Source organism: Arvicanthis niloticus (assembly GCF_011762505.2).
Source record: "Arvicanthis niloticus isolate mArvNil1 chromosome Y unlocalized genomic scaffold, mArvNil1.pat.X SUPER_Y_unloc_11, whole genome shotgun sequence".
NCBI lineage: Eukaryota > Metazoa > Chordata > Mammalia > Rodentia > Muridae > Arvicanthis > Arvicanthis niloticus.
The window spans coordinates 41440-55991 of NW_023045002.1; the positions used below are offsets into that span (position 1 = coordinate 41440).

The 14552-nt window shown below is 41.6% G+C and overlaps 1 long non-coding RNA gene and 1 pseudogene across 14 annotated transcripts; both read right to left on the reverse strand.

The window, feature by feature from the left end:
• Positions 1–898: 898 nt before the first annotated feature.
• On the reverse strand, positions 899–7887 carry LOC143433891 (uncharacterized). 14 transcript variants are annotated; one of them, XR_013070077.1, is made up of 10 exons: positions 7618–7887; positions 6835–6941; positions 6593–6686; positions 5779–6343; positions 4770–4854; positions 4498–4613; positions 4080–4215; positions 3181–3426; positions 2496–2700; positions 899–1129 (listed from the first exon to the last, which is right to left on the reverse strand). It is a non-coding gene; the product is annotated as an uncharacterized LOC143433891 (long non-coding RNA). The 14 variants fall into 14 exon arrangements; XR_013070081.1 differs by having other exon boundaries at positions 4080–4154; positions 7618–7886; XR_013070078.1 differs by lacking the exon at positions 4080–4215 and having other exon boundaries at positions 5779–6047; positions 6212–6343; positions 7618–7883.
• A 3115-nt stretch (positions 7888–11002) lies between these two features.
• LOC117701250 (uncharacterized) lies at positions 11003–13594 on the reverse strand (annotated as a pseudogene).
• Between the last annotated feature and the right edge of the window lie 958 nt (positions 13595–14552).

A 14552-nucleotide genomic window follows, 5' to 3' on the forward strand; every position in this document is an offset into this window, starting at 1 on the left:
AGAGTTCTGGTTATATCTCCACTAACAAAATACTTAACCCCTAAAGCAGCAGTCATTTCTAGCAACTCTTGTAAGTACAGCAAAGCAACGGAAACACTGATTTAAAAAATGATGCAAAAGACATTCTGGATTGTAGAACAACATATCCCAGAAAGAATATAAACAAAATTTTGTGATTTTATATGTACACACTCCAAGGATTCTGTCAGTATCCAAAGTATTTTTATGGCTGTATTAGCAATGGAGTTTTGGGAGATATATTCCCAAGGGCCACATATTAATAGACTCAAGGAACAGATTAAATTGAAATAGTGGAGTAAATGCTTGGTTTAAAGAACTTTCTACAACGAACTTCATATTTATGTATGAAAAGTTATATAACCTTATATGAAAATATCATGAAGTATCTTTCTACACATACTAAATGTATTCCTTGAGAGGGAAAATTAAAATATCTAAAGTATATTAGGTTAAGTTCACAAGACCATCATAGATATTTTGATCATGCATCCATTTACAGAATTAAATGTGTATACAAAATGTATTTTCCATTATACATCATAAAGAAATGAGTTGGTGACAACTATTCTTTGCATCACATTGTCAACTTACCTTATCCACGAGTATGTTCTTGGTATGCCAGTAAAAGAAATATGTTCATTCACTCCTCATTCAATCATCCACAGATTTACTTAGAAGAAGGTGCAGAAGTGTGAAACATGTTACATGTATTTTTTTCTTTCAAACATTCCAAGCATGGAATAGTAGCCTGAGATTGAAGAGTAATTTACTGGGCTTTAGTTATCTATACAGACCACTTGAATTAAGTCCACAAATTAGCACATCAAATAACAAAACCAGACATAAAGCAGGTTGAAATCAGTAAACATTTCAGATATGTGTTTTAAAATGATTTAATTTCTATAGAAAAAGTGTAATCACAATATAATGTGACAGAAATTGCCAAAGGGATGATGTAGTGATTGCAGTAAGGTTGCATGCAGCAGCAGGTTTGTGTTCAACCATCCATGTCTGGGCAGTAAGGTTGGGACCACTCCACTGATGCTGAAAGCTCTGAAGATGATGAATGGTATTTCAGCCTCTTTCTGCTCCTCTGGAGATCTCATACCTGAGGGAAGGAATGCTATATCGATAAGTAGGAGAATGATCAAGGCCTCTTTGTCCGCATTGTGTAAGTGTTACATATTTTGAGCAAAGTGGGAAAGCTGCTTGGTCAGAAGGTAAAACCAGAGTTTGCACAGAGGATAAAGATATCACTACAGAGACCCCATCTAATGAGAAAGGATTGTGTGAAGTTTCCTTAGCCAGAGGTGGAGTTTGAAGATCCCATTCATCAGAAAGAGTATGTGTGAGACAATGTGGGCATTATTGAAGGCCTCATATGCCCTGAATGCCCTCAAGACTAGTCAGAGATGTATGACCAGGGATGAGTGGGTCAGAGGAGAGTAGTCTGAATCTTGTCGAGGGGTATGGGAAAGAAGTGAAACCCCCAAAACCATGGAGAAAATACACGATCCCTAGGATCAGAGCTGAAATATTTGAGGGTTTCTTGGGAAGAGAGTGGAAATCTGTGACCATTTTATAGAGGTAAACTAGCATGTTTGGTTGGGTAGATTTTGAAATTTGCATACTCCTCCTCAGAGACATGGGTTCCTTGTAGAGAATGTGGTGCTAGGTCAGGCAGCAGTCTGAGCATCCATCAGAAAACCTGGCTGACAGTCCCACACTGGTTCTCCTTCTTAAGCATATGTTCAGCTGCTAGGTCTAGGTATGAAATGTGGGGAACACATCATTTTGGTTTCTGCCTTGAGGCAGTGAGCTTCTGTTCTGGGCTGCACTTGCTAAGCTTGGGCTCTGGAACTTACAGCCTGGGAGGTCTGGAGGTCCCTTTGGGTGGATGGAAATAATATAGGTCCTAAAGATAGGGTGGGGAATGTCTGAGGACCCTGCACCAGAGGAGGACAATGTGATGTCCTCCTTGGTTAGAAAGGCATATTTGAAGATGGCCTGGGGAAAATGAAATCTGAGACCCACTGGAAAATCAGAGGCAGGACTTTGGAAGGATCTGAGGCCCAATTATGTACTTAGTGAGTACACTCCCACAGGAAAACAGTTTGAAGTTCTGAGAACCCTTTGGATACTGGTGGAGTGTAGTTCTCTATTAGAACAGGCAGCATGGAATCCTTTGGTGAGAAGAGGAATATTTCAGGTATAATTAGGGAGAGGAAATAGTCTAGAAGCCAATTCAGTAATAGAGGGTACTAAGAGAACTTTGGGTAAGGGGAGATATATCTAATCTCCCTGTGTGCAGAGGAGGAATTGTTTCTGCCCCTCTGGGGACATGTGATAGATCCAAGATGCTCTAAAGTAGAAAGATGAGATTGGAGGTCCCCAGGATTGTATGGAAGAGGTTCAGCCTTCTTACTCTTTATGTCTGGAGCACTATTGAGCAGAAGTTGAAGGTTGATTGATACCTTGAGAATTAAAGAATGTTCCTTTATTAGCTCCAAACTTGAAATCACAATCTCGAATTCATACCATCCGATAGTTGGTGCTAGGCATGACAGATGTCTTAGAAGTCTTCTAAGAACCTGGAATGCAGTAGCCTCATATTCAGTGTCTTCCTCAAATATATGTCCATCCACGCATTTCTCTGCATGGAGGACAGACTGTCTGGGTCTGTGGGACCAAAACAAAGAAAGTAGTCTCATTTACCCTTGCCTTGATATTCTTTTCAAGGGGACCTCCCTCCACAGTTCTCTTAGATCTCTTAGGTCAGAACAGTGCTTCCCAGACCTCTGAAATTAGAAGTTGTGTGTAAGAGATGCACTGGGAAGAGGGTGACTCTGTGGTGTTTCCTCAATCACACAGGCCAGGTCTGGAGCACTGCCTCTTATGAATGTCTAAATCTTCCTGTGTAGAATGGGGGAGGAGCTTGGTCAGCTTTGCTTGGAAGTAGCACTGTTGTGCCCTTCCTCTACGAGGTAATGTGCCAGATTTCATGGGAATAAGAGTGTCACAGCACCCTAGTCATAAGTGGGATTTCTGAGAAACTCTGTGAAAAGTGAAATTCTATACCTATTTGTCACAGAGGTAAAATCTCTTTCTATTTTCAATAAAATAATAAAGACCATTTCTCATTGGAGAAAATGTAAATACCTTGTGGACCACAGGAAATTTCAGTATTGCTCGATTACTTTCCAATTATTTTTCAGTATTTAGAGTGTCCATATATTTTGTGTGCTGTGGGAAAGTCCAGGCTGCAGTTGTTTCAATATTCCAACAGGTTGAATGGTTATCTTTAGGCTATGAAACTTTTGGTCAGAGGAAATAAGTCCAAGGCCTCTTTCTTCAGTGGAGGAATGTCTCAGAATATATGTAGTAGGAATAAGCTTGGAAGATATCCTAGACAGTTGGGATATAGCCAGCACACAAAGTCAGTAAAACAAGATCAATTGACACCTTTCAAAAGAGGGTGGGCATGAGTCCACCTTGGGCTAAACGATTTCAAGAACTGTGGGCATTAGGAGAAAATGTTGTTGCCCCCTAGACAGAAGGGTAAGAGTAAATATTTATGAGCAGGCATGGAGTGTCTGAGGCTCCTCATTATAGGCAGAGAGAAAGGCACCAAAGATTCACTATGAAAGGATGACATTTACAGACCACTTGGACAGAGAGTGTGCATTTGCGGACTACTGTAACAAAAGTAGTTATTCTGATGTCCCTTTCAGATGAGAGGTGTTGGATGTGAGATACAGTTAAGTGGAATTTTTGTGCCCTCCTTCATCAGAAATGAAGTTGAAATCCTTCTAATTATTGTGGACCTTTTTGACTCAAAGTGGACTTTGAGACCTTGGGCAGGGAGAGATTATCTCATGCCCTGTCCATCCTGTAAGATAGATATTGGACCCTCTTATATGCAGAGGGTGCATTTGATATATAATGGACAGAATTTGATTGTCTAAAGCAATGATGTTCAGAAGTAGAAGATTAAAGCACACTTAGAGTCTGCTTAAAGTCCCAAACCTTTTTAAGGATGAAAAAATGTCCTAGCCTACCTTGAGCAGGGATGGTAGGACTGCTTCACAGTTTAGAAGATTTGCATCCTCAGTTACACTGTGGTAGGCAGCAATCTAAGAATTATTCATCAGTCATGATTGTCAGTCTCTAAGTCCTCCTGAAGTTTGTCATCAGCTACATGGGTAAGTGCATGAAGGATGGTATGAAAAACAGAAGACTGAAGTGTCAGGCTCTGTTAACACAGGGCAGAATTAAATGATGCCCCTGTGGTCACACAGGTATTTTCTTAGTGGCCATGGTTAGAGGGAAATGATCTAAAGTTCATCATCAGAGGGTTATGTTTGAGGCCCATATATAGGTGGGGGATGCTTTGAGGACCCTTTGATCTTGGTCCCCTTAGGCACAATGAAAATCCTGAGATCCCAGTAGTGAACTCCAGTCATTTTTATTACAGACCTTGGACAGAAGGGGAAGGTTTAGGGTAGTATTTGTAAGAGCAGAAAGGCCTGAAGGCCACCCATTCCAAGTCAAGTGCTGATGACCCTTCATCCAAAGGAGATGGTATGTGATGCCTGGAAAATAGATGCAATTTGAGTAGTCTGTATTCATAAATGGAACATCTGGAGTCATCCAGAACTGCTTTGCTTAGAAAGAAAGTGCCTGGCCATGTTTAAACAAATAGCAAGCTCTAATCCTCTCACTGTGCAGAAGGGAGAAATTTAGCTTACCTTGGGTAGTGGGAGAACAGTATGGTACTGCATCTTTTGTGTCCAAAGAGTCTTCCCAGCTTTCATTATCCATATATTGTACATCCTGTTGGGAAGAGTACAAGAAACAATCAGCAAGCTCTTTCTTCAGGATGAGAAGTGGTCTGAAATCTGATACTCCCTCAAAGTGGTATTGGTCTGTGCATATCCTTAAATGAGAGACAGGAACATTGCATTTCTGACAACCACCTATAGATCGCATATCTGTTAGTTTTCACTTTCCATTTTCTACCCTCTGTCATACACCCAGAAACTTGTGGGGTCCCACTCTGAGGTTGCAATTGTGTTTGCCTGGCAATTTGGTCAGAGAGATTGGCACTAATGTAAGACGTGTTTAAAGTCAAGTGTAAGGTGCCCTTGGAATGAAGCTATGAACTAGGGTGTCCCATAGCTAGAGGCTACATCTGAATTTCCTGTGACTACAGATGGAATGAATGAGACCCACTTGGCCATAGGAGACAAACCTGTGGTCTCTGTCATCATTGTTTCATGAGAAATACACCCTTGTCCAGGAACTGGATGTCTATAGTCCTTGTTGTTGAAGGAGGAAATCATAGCCTCCTTTTACACTACACTGGACTGCATGTGAGTGGATTTGATTCTGGTTTCTACAGAAGGGATGGCATAAGCCTTACTCTACCTGGGGCCTCTTTAGCCAGAAGACAAATGACTTAGGCCTGCTTTCAAAGAAACAGAAAGTTTGAGGGTGTTTCCTCTAAATGAGTACTTTAGTCCACCTTGGACAAATGGGGAAGGTCTGCAGTAGGTTTAGTTGTAGGAGGGAGGTCTGACATTCTCTTCAGTAAAGTAAAAAAACTGAGGTAATTTGGGAAGAAAGAAAGTGCTCGGGCCTTTATGAGAAAGAGAAAACTTTGAGACCTGGTTGTGCAAAGGTATGGATGGGTTAGAAAGCCCTAGGAGAGGGGTAAGTACCATGCAGCATCCTGATAGACATGAATGACCCTGTTACCTTATTCAGTAAAGGAAGGTCCCAGCACTGCTCTTCAGCTTCTAACTCTTCTTTAGTTGGTAGAGGTTCCACAACTTGTGTTTGGTCTGGGGGAGTTCAGGCAACAAGACAATCCTTTTTCAAACAGCCTGGATGCCTGTCCCTGGCTGGGTTGCCTCCTTCAGTTTGTCTTAACATGTCCATGTATGGGCAACAGCAATGTGATTAGGCTATGGAGCATAAAATAGGATCCAGCCAATAATTCTCCACATAGGTCCTGGGACCTCAAACTAGAGTGAAACAATATATTTCCTTAGCCACCATGGTGAAAGGTGAAAGGCTTGGATCTCTCTTATTATAGTGTATACATTGGAGGTAGTTCAAAGACATAAGAGAATTCTTGAAGATACAAGGCACGATACACAATTATTCAAAAGAGCATATCTAATGTCACCTTTGGAAAAAAGGAACGTGGGAGCTTCCTTTGGTCAAAGACAGTGGCTCACATCCTCCCTTGCAGAAGTGGACAAGATCCAAGGCCACATTGTTGATGAAGGGAAGGGCAGAGGCCGAGTTCTCTCAGGAACTTCAAAAAACAAGGAGTGTGAAAGTAACTGGGCAACAGAGGAGTCTGGGAACCTCTTCCCAGAATGAGAAGTTCTAAGACAACCTTCAGCGAAGGAGAAATCCTGAATGTCTTGGTTCATAAGCTAGAGGTCCCCAGTCCTATTTTGTAGAACAGAAATATCCAGTTCACCCATGGTCAGCAGGGGAAGGTTCTAGACTACATTGTGCACTGGAGGAATGTTCTGATTGCCTCACCCCAGATGCATACCCTATGTGAAATCTGTGAGAGTCCAGGCAATGATCACCTCAATCTTCCAACAAGCATTGATGTTTCCCCAAATCTGTGTTCAAACTGCACACATCTGCAAATAATTGATAGGCATCATGCATTTTTTAATTTAGAATATTTTGTTGGATATTTTACTTACAAAACAGATGTCATGCCCTCTCCCCATTTCCCCTCCCTAAAACCCCCTATCCCATTCCCCCTCCTCTGTTTTGCTTTTATACCATTTTAATTACATGCGACTATAAGGTCAGTTCTGCATTTTTGATGACCAATTTTGAGGCACAAGGTATGAAAGCCGATTTCATCTTTATATCTTCTATCCCATGATCTGAAAGCAGAGAAATGTGAGGTACCATTGTTTGCAAATGTGTTGTAAAGATATCTTGGACAGAGCGGTTAGCTTTAAAGAAAACTTCGTTAATGGGGTGTTTGTGAGGCATGGGTTGAAGAGAAGGTCTGGTGGTTCTTTAGTTGCACAGGTGGACATGAAGTCCCCTGGTGTAGAGGATGAAGGTTTGAAACAGCCTTTTTACACAGGGGCTAGTTTTGAGAGCCCTTTTGAATAGATTTTGATTTCCCAGGGCCCCCTTTGCAGAAATTGAAGGTCTAAAATCTATTTGGCAGGTGGAGGTCAACAATAGGCCCAAAATCCTACTGGGAAGACAGACAGGGAATGTTAGATGCTCTTTTATGTAGAATGAGTGGTATAAAGCTCCCTTGATCTGACAGCCCTTTAAGGAGAAAAGACTCAAAGCAACTTTATAGGAATAGGAATTTGTAAGGAACACGTAAGGCATAATAGGTGTTTTAAGGGCCCATTTGGCAAATGGGGTCTAGGGCAATGTTAGTCCTAGGAGAGTTCTGCCATTTTGTTCACTGTAGTGAGAAGGAGTAAGTTAACATTAACCCTGAGGCCCTGTTGAAAAAGGAGAACAGAATCTTCTTCAGGCAGAGTGAAGGTGCCATATACACTTCTGTCAATTGTAAAGGCCATTATACAGTACCTTATACAGTGGAGAAATTTTCTGGCAGCAATTATACGTTTCCAATTCAGAGTTTTGTATCTGTATCGCTTGTGTTCATTCTGGGAGAGAGCAGGCAGAAACTCATTTCTTTTTCCCAAGGGTTTGGATGACTGTTGCTGGCTAGGTTACATCTAGTTTGTTCAGCTGTCCAGATCTAGGCAGAAATGTTGGAAGTTATTACGTTTCTGTGGACTTGCCTTGTGTCAGATGGCACAGGTTCTAGGCTCTGATTCTAAACTTGGACTATTGGACCTCAAATCAGAGTGGACTAGGGTCCCTTGTTTACAGAAATAGTCACCTTTGGAACTATGCCTGATCAGTTAGTTATAAAAAGTACATTGATCTTTTGTGAAAAGGTCATGGGTCTCACTTTGAGATAGAAAATATGTTGGGAGGATAGGGAAGAGCAGAAAGGTCACATAATCACTCAGGCAATAGGTTACCATGGGAATTGAAAGAAGGTGCAGAAAATACCTTATCAAGTGCAAATGTCCTCACAGTCCAGAATACCCATGTGTTCTGGGACTCTGAGGCGTGCTTCCCAGGAAACAGAGAAATTTTTTTCTTACAAATTGGTTGGTAATCTCTGGCTCCAAGTTCTCCACAAGGTGTTCAACAGCAGCACAGGCAGGGGCAGCAAAGATGGACCTGCTCCATTTCAAGTGTCAATCTTAAAGATAGAAGTTAGATCTGGGCTCAGATTTTTACTGTCAGGTTCAAGGATATCATTTTATGTCCCAGGATGTCCATTCAGAGTGATCTGCCATCCCTTCAGTCACTTGGGGATGACTTGTCATCCAGATCAGAAGGGAAACATTAAGACCTCCTAGAGAAATAGCACTGAGAATTCTATGACTAGAAGTGGATTCTCTGAGGAAACCATTGTCAGGGGATGCTTGGTCAAAATATTATGGGAATTTTTATATTCTGATCATCGCTCCTGTCACAAGGATATCAGGACCTCCTTTCTTCCCTCGGGTACTCACTCCTTCTACCTTTGATTAAGGGGGCATCATATTTTCCTACTGAAGCAAAGGGAGCCTCAGATCATTCCAGTTTGTCCAAAGGAGGCTTAAACATTCGTTTAATTAGGTTGAGGAATCCCATACAACTTCTGAACATCTCTGTGAGTTTTCATGTCGGTGGCTTCTCTGTAAGCTCTGTAAGCAGAAGAATGTGTATCAAGTCCCTTTCAAATTTAAGGGTGTCTAGAACTCCCTTATTCCAAGAAGATAGAATGTATGCTTCTTCATTGACAAAGTATGCATGTCAAAGATTCTTCATTGCATCATTACTGAAACTACAGTTTTCCTTGAGCTGAACGAGAAGTTTGTGAAACCATAGTTCACAGCTTCCTGATACTGTAGACTGAGCCTCAGATATTTTTCTTATTGTTTCCCAGATTTCCCTTTCAGCTCAGTTTTGTAGGTTCAGTAATGATGCAATGAAGAATCTTTGACATACACTGTCAAGGAAAAAGCAAACTTTCTATCTTCTTGGAATAAGGGAGATCTAGACACCCTCCAATTTGAAATGGACTTAACACAAATTCTTCTGATTACAGATCCTGCAGAGAAGTCACTGACATGAAAACTCACAGAGATGTTCAGGAAGTTGTATGGGATTCCTCAAACTAAATGAATGTTTAAGACTTCTGACAAACTGGAATGATCTGAGGCTCCCTTTGCTTCAGTGGGAAAATATGATGCTTCTTTAATCAAAGGTAGAAAGAGTGCATACCCCTGGGAAGAAAGGAGGTCCTGGATGTCCTTGTGATGGGAGAGATGATCTGAGTATAAAAAATTCCATAATATTTTATGGAAAAATTAAATTGCTTACCTTAGCTGATGAGGCCTTAGCATTGCCTCACCTTCGAACTGTTCTTCAGTCTAGAATATCCATACCTTTAGCTGAAGCAGCAGGAGACCAAATAGAGTTACCATGATTCATGATCACCATGGGTATGTGATCACACCTCAGCATGATTGCCTCCTAAGAATTATATCCAACCAACCAGAACTATGCTAGACAGATGATTTCACAACAGGTCATGTGACTTTACTCAAGGAAGTAGCATAAGGTTCCAGGATTTGCTTTCTCCTCTTGATTTCTGTGAACTTTGACCAAAGGGAGCAATGCACCTTGGTCAGAGGTAAAATATACCACAGGCCCTTGAGCAGTAGGGATTGTTATGAGAGCCTATTGAGTCAAAGGGCTGACTTTGAAGGCCCCAATCATCAGAGGAAGAAAAATACCACCATTTTGAAAAGGAGAAAGGCCCTCGACCCTGTTGGACAGTAGGGGAATATCCCTGTTTACCTTCTGTAGAGGAGGTTGGTCCAGGAAATCCAAGCTTCCACGACTTCAGATAACTCTAGAAAATTCTTGTCTCTGAGGACTCCATTGTTGACTTAACATCGATCTGAGGTTTCTTCTGAAAAGTTGGGCCAAAGTATCTGGGTGTGTTTCCTATATATAAATGGCCTTGGATCCAGGCTGAGCTTTTGATTCAGTGGCCATGGAACTTGAATCCAGGGTTGTCTGGTTTTTTTTGTTTTGTTTTGTTTTGTTTTGTTTTGTTTTTGGTGGTCTAAGGTGTATTTCATAACCAATGAAATCTGAGGGAGAATTTCTGGTCTCTCTTAGTTGAGTGGTAAACCTGAGTCAGCCCTGAACAAAGAGAGAAGCTCCTGTGCATTCTTGGTCACAAGGATCCTTGTAGGTCACACTACAGGTGAGCCTGAATGTTTGAGATACACTCCTCAGTGACAAAGTCAGTTCTGTAGCTTGCTTCATCAAAGGGGCATGTCTCAGACATCTCCAGTGCAGACAGAGGAAGAATAAAATATATTTATTCAAGGTCAGCTGACCCCGTTGGCATACCCTAATGTCAGGGGCTACTATGGTTAGAGGAAATAAGGCTAAGGCCCTCTTCAGAAGATATTCCAACTGGGTATCAGGCTCCTTGTCATCATGGGTTTGTTTACTTCTGAGGGGGCATGACTTGATGGAGTTATTAGCTGGAGACATAAATTGTCCTTGTTCTAGAAGGGTCCATCTGAGGCCCCATTGTGACTTCATCAATTCTATTGTATGCTGATCATAAAAGGGCTGTATCTGTGGCCTTCTTGTTGAGGTCTGAAGTCCTTTGCTTATTATGTCATAGGTCTTAGGACCTCTTCAAGTCATTGAGGACTTATGGGACACCTTAGTTCTGAAGTGGTAACTCTGAGGTCAATTTGAGCAATTAATGAATGTTTGAGGTTTCAGGTTCTCAAAGGAATTGTATGTTAATGCTCCCTTGAACACTGGGGAATTTGTTACACATTTGATGTTGAGAGGGTATATCTGAACCACCCTTGAGTTACTGCTGAAAGTTGTGAAGCACATTGGTCCTATACAGTTAAGATGAAGGTCACTTAGGCTATTGGGGAAGATCTGAGTATCCCTGGTTCACAATGGACAGGTCAAAAGTCCCCTTGATCCATACAGAAATTTGGAAGATCAGTAGTTCTTAAGCTGTAGGTCTGATGCCTACTTGAGAATGACTGGAGTGCATTTAGCCTCCTTGTTAAGACAGAGTATGCCTGAGGACCCCTTGAGAACCTTGAGAATGATTTGAGCTCCAATTCAGAGATTTGTGGAAGTGTGTGTTTTCCTGCTTTTGTGTCAGAAACACAATTTGAAGGACCCATGGACAGAATGAGAATGTTGACATATCCCAAAACTATTAAGGATACCAATCTTTAGAGGCAAAAGTCTCATACCATGTAGGGGAAAACAGAAATTGCAAAGACTCTTGTGTCAGAGGAAGATCAAGAGTCAAGTTGGAGAGTAGAGAAGGCCTGAAAATTTCCTTATCTAGTCTTCATGGGAACCAAGAACATTCCTATCATGCAGGCCAGCCAGGGAGCAGTGTAATCAATCTCCAACACGCTAAGAGGCAGTACTTAGCTAGGTCTCCTGATAACTCAGTTGCCTATTTTTGAACATGGCATGGTTTGTTATTTCATATATATATATATATATATATATATATATATATATATATATATATATATATATGTATATATACATACAGATGTATATATACAAATATATAATTATATATAATATATAAATATATAAAAATATATTTAAATATATATATTCTCCTGGGTTTATGACTTTGCAGGCTACTCTTAGGCATCAGGACCTCAGACATCCATGTCCTGTTATTTGGATGGAGGTCATTAGGTCATCAGATCAGAATAAGATGCACTCAGTGCAACTTTAATAGAGGGAGTTGTTTTTTTCACCAACTAGGTCAGTTCAAGTAGGCCTAGATATACAGTGGTCAGAAGAAGCACATGTTATTCTCCATGAAGAGCACATTTTATAGCATGCCATTTTGACTACAAATTGTGAGCTACTCTTAATCAGAAGGGGGAATACTTAGCATTCTTTTAGTCAGAAGAACTTACCTGATGCTTCAATGTGTATCTGAGGCAGCTAGAAATAGAAGTTGTAAGTTTGATAGATGGTGGATGAGAAGAAAAAGTATTAAACTCCTGCTGTTTATATGGGGCACAGAGTGGGAAAATATAAGGGTGACTTTTAGATTAAAAAAAGAATTGAAAAAGCCATGGTAAATGAGAGTAGGGCCCAGGCCACCCTCTTGAGATGGGCTGCCTTAGAGCTTCCATTTGGCAGGCTGGGAAGCTCTGATACCTCCTTGGGAAGAAGAGGAAATTCGGAAGCTTCCTAGGGCAGAACTTGAAGGTCTGACCCACTGTTGATTATAAGACACATTTCTGAATACTTTTCTGTCATAAAAAGCTTCTCTAAGACCCAGTGTCTTAGATGGGGCATTTGAGAGTCTATCTCTTTCAGCCTGAAACATTCTGAGACTGCCTGAAACAGGGGGGACATATCCAATGTCCCTTTGGTAAGAACTAGAAAGTCTTAATCCATATTGGTCAGTTTGAGAAGGACTGATAGCTCCTTTAGAGGAGAAGATATAACCAGTATATCTCCTACTTTGAAGTGGGATCCTTTTGAGATTGCTTCGAACAAAATGTGTGTATCTGTGGCCCCCAAGGTCAGAAGGGTTATAAAGGGGGTATCCAGATTCATATTGGAGTGCTGGGTCTCTCCCTTGGTAGGAGAGGGAAGGTACCAGGTCCTCTGGTTGACATATGATATGACTGTAATTTCTTTGTCTAACAGGGAGTGATGTTGTACTCCCTTTTGGAACTGGTGGAGGGATGAATCCCCATAAGATAGGAACCAAAGCTGTGTGCTCCCGTTTGGAACTAATGGAAGGTTTCTCTCCTTATTGGACAATAGGAGCATGTTTTGAGCTCTCCTTAGTAGAAACAGGGTGGCTGGTATCCTCTTGGGGTGATGATGAGTGTTTGAAACCCCCATGGGGACTGTCTCCATCTTGAGATGACTCAATGCCTTCTAGGTCTGCAGCAGACCTTTTCAGGGCTCCATGGGTTTCAGAGGCATTCCTCTCTCTTCTCCTGGTAAAAGTAGTGTGTCTGGGAATCTCATGAGGAGAGGTGGAATGCCTGAGGCTCTCTTCATGAGAGTTAGTGGTTTGTGTGCACTCTTCAGTAGAGATGGAGGATGCTATGCCCTCTTGGGGAGTAGCTTTAGGTTTCTTATCTTTTTTGGAAGATAAAGAATATCTGAGCTCTCTTTCTGACAAAGAAGATGGTTTGCAACTCTCATGTTCAGAATTGGAAGCTTGAGTGTCCCTTTGGTCAGAAGGGGCCTCTTTTGATGTGGTTTTAGTAGACTTGGACTGTCTGTGAATGCCTTGGGGAGGTGGGGGACTTCTGAGGCCCTCCTCAGGAGATGGTGAGGATCCACAGGCTCCTTTCGCAGAATCTGAAATGGTGAAGTTTCTGTTGGTCTCAGTTTCAAGCTTTGCACCCCTTTTGTCAGAATTGCAACCTCTTAACCCCATTTTGGAAGAATGGCAGAGTTCCCAGCCCTCATCTTCTGATGGCACAGATTTCAATCCTGTTTGGTCTAAAGAGGCATGTCTTGATCTTGTTTCTCCCATATTAGAATGTCTGGAGCAACCTCCTGGAGAGGGAGAAGGAATGACACCTTCTTTAGGAGGGGAACTGGAAGTGGGACTTGAGTCTTTTTTGGCATACTTGAAAGATGTGAGGCTACGTTCAGCAGAAGAGATACGTTTTAAGACATCAAGTTCTGAAAGGGAAGTTTGGATATCCCCTTTAGGAAATGGGACAGATTTCAATACCCTTTTGGTAGAATTGAAAAGTCTAGGGCCTTTCTTGGGAAAAGAGAAACGCCTCTGGCGTTCTTTATGAGGAGAGATAGAAACAAAGTCATCACGTGCACAAAGGGACAGTCCAAGAAACTCTGTTGAAAAGGAAGTTTCTACAGTGTCTTGGATAGATGGCGTAGGTTCTAGAAGCCCCTGGGCTGGTTGAGAATGTTCTAGAGTTTCTTGTGGAGATGTGGGTGTTCCCAGAATCCTTTCTTCAGATACTAAAAGACCCAGAGCACCTTCATTAGTTTTCAAAGGCCCCAGAGCCCCTGGCACAGATGGCAAAGATTCTACAGTCCCTGACACAGAATCTGAACTCATAGAAATGCATTGGGTAGATGGCAGGGGTTCTTCTGACTCTGGACTAAGTGATGAAGAAGGTTGAAACCTGAGGGAATTTTTTGCAAGTGACAAAGGCTCTATAATTTCTTGGGCAACAGGTGCTATTTCTGCAGTGTTTTGCACACATGGCAATGTTTCTAGTGTGCCCAGGGCAGATTCAAAAAGACCAAGATCTTCTGGATTAGATGGTGAATATCCTACAGTCTCTTTATCCAAACAGGTTCCTGGGGGCTCTTGGGATAACAAGGAAGTTTCTGGAGACCCTTGGGTAGATGTCAATGTT